The sequence below is a fragment of the Lolium perenne genome, chromosome 2, assembly GCF_019359855.2.
Source record: "Lolium perenne isolate Kyuss_39 chromosome 2, Kyuss_2.0, whole genome shotgun sequence".
NCBI lineage: Eukaryota > Viridiplantae > Streptophyta > Magnoliopsida > Poales > Poaceae > Lolium > Lolium perenne.
In genome coordinates, this window is record NC_067245.2 from 205,278,130 (window position 1) to 205,280,852 (window position 2,723).

Below are 2,723 nucleotides of genomic sequence, written 5' to 3' on the forward strand. Positions count from 1 at the left end.
CACAGCCCCCTCTGGCCTCCTCTCCTTCGCGTACATCTTTGTCCCGAAAACCTAAGCCCCAGAGGATAGTCGCGAAGAGTAGAGCCGCCTCTGCGGGGCGAAAAACACCAGAGAGAAAAGTGTAGGATAACGTTGCATAGAAAACAAAAATTTTCCTACCGCGAACACGCAATCCAAGCCAAGATGCAATCTAGAAGACGGTAGCAACGAGGGGGTATCGAGTCTCACCCTTGAAGAGATTCCAAAGCCTACAAGAGGAGGCTCTTGTTGCTGCGGTAGACGATCACTTGCCGCTTGCAAAAGCGCGTAGAAGATCTTGATCACGATCGGTTCCGGCGCCACGAACGGGCAGCACCTCCGTACTCGGTCACACGTTCGGTTGTTGATGAAGACGACGTCCACCTCCCCGTTCCAGCGGGCAGCGGAAGTAGTAGCTCCTCTTGAATCCGACAGCACGACGGCGTGGTGTCGGTGGCGGTGTAGAAGTCCGGCGGAGCTTCGCTAAGCTACGCGGGCAAAATGGAGTGGAGGAGCAAAGCTAGGGTTTGGGAGGGGGTGGCCGGCCACTCTATGGGGGGCGGCCAGCTTGTGGTCTTGGGGTGGCCGGCCCCCTCCCTTGGCCCCTCATTATATAGGTGGATCCCAAGTGTTGGTGTCCAAGTCTTCGAATAAGACCCGAAACCAAAACCTTCCATAGGAGGGGGGAAACCTAGCCCAACTAGGACTCCCACCCAAAGGTGGGATTCCCACCTCCCATGTGGGGGGTGGCCGGCCCCCTATGGTGGAGTCCACTTGGGACTCCACTCCCACTAGGGCTGGCCGGCCATGGAGGTGGAGTCCCTTGTGGACTCCACCTTCCTTGGTGGTTTCTTCCGGACTTTTCTAGAACCTTCTAGAACCTTCCATAGAACCTTCCGCGACATTTTATTTCACATAAAATGACATCCTATATATGAATCTTATTCTCCGGACCATTCCGGAACTCCTCGTGATGTCCGGGATCTCATCCGGGACTCCGAACAAATATTCGAACTCCATTCCATAATTCAAGTACTACCATTTCAACATCCAACTTTAAGTGTGTCACCCTACGGTTCGAGAACTATGTGGACATGGTTGAGTACTCACTCCGACCAATAACCAATAGCGGGATCTGGAGATCCATAATGGCTCCCACATATTCAACGATGACTTTAGTGATCGAATGAACCATTCACATACATTACCAATTCCCTTTGTCTCGCGATATTTTACTTGTCCGAGGTTTGATCTTCGGTATCACTCTATACCTTGTTCAACCTCGTCTCGACAAGTACTCTTTACTCGTACCGTGGTATGGGGTCTCTGAGGAACGCATTCATATGCGTGCAAGACATTCGTCGCCATTCCACCGAGAGGGCCCAGAGTATATCTATCCGTCATCGGGATGGACAAATCCCACCGTTGATCCATATGCCTCAACTCATACTTTCCGACACTTAATCCCACCTTTATAGCCACCCATTTACGCAGTGGTGTTTGGTGTAATCAAAGTACCTTTCCGGTATAAGTGATTTACATGATCTCATGGTCATAAGGACTAGGTAACTATGTATCAAAAGCTTATAGCAAATAACTTAATGACGAGATCTTATGCTACGCTTAATTGGGTGTGTCCATTATATCATTCACACAATGACATAACCTTGTTATTAATAACATCCAATGTTCATGATTATGAAACTAATCATCTATTAATCAACAAGCTAGTTTAAGAGGCATACTAGGGACTTCTTGTTTGTCTACATATCACACATGTACTAATGTTTCGGTTAATACAATTCTAGCATGATATATAAACATTTATCATAAACATAAAGATATAAATAATAACCACTTTATTATTGCCTCTAGGGCATATCTCCTTCAGTCTCCCACTTGCACTAGAGTCAATAATCTAGATTACATTGTAATATACCTAACACCCATGGCATTCTCGGTGTTGGTCATGCTTTGCCCTAGGGAGAGCTTTAGTCAACGGATCTGCTACATTCGGATCGGTGTGTACTTTGCAAATCTTTACTTCTCCATCTTCGATGTATTCGCGAATCGAGTGGTAACGCAGCTTGATATGCTTCAGCCTCTTGTGTGACCTTGGCTCTTGTGCATTGGCGATGGCACCCATGTTATCACAGTAAATGATTAATGGGTCCAATGCACTAGGAACCACACCGAGCTCTACAATGAACCTCTTCATCCATACCGCTTCGATGAAGCCTCTGAAGCCGCTATGTACTCGATTCTGTTGAAGACTTCGCCACCGTGCAGCTTCGAGCTTGCCCAGCTTACTGCAAAGACCATTCAATATAAACACGTACCCAGATTGTGACTTAGAGTCATCGGGATCGGTGTTCCAACTTGCATCGGTGTAACCGTTTACAACGAGCTCTTGGTCACCTCCATAACAAAGAAACATATCCTTAGTTCTTTTCAAGTACTTCAGATATTCTTGACCGCTGTCCGATGTTCCATTCCTAGATCACTTTGATATCTGCTAGTCAAACTAACGGCCATGTGCTATATCCGGTCTAGTACATAGCATGGCATACATGATAGATCCCTCTGCCGAGGCATAGGGGATGTTACACATCCTTTCTCTTTCTTCTGCCGTAGCCGGTCCTTGAGTTTTACTCAATACCTTGCACAGTAACATAGGTAAGAACCCTTTCTTACTTTCGTCCATT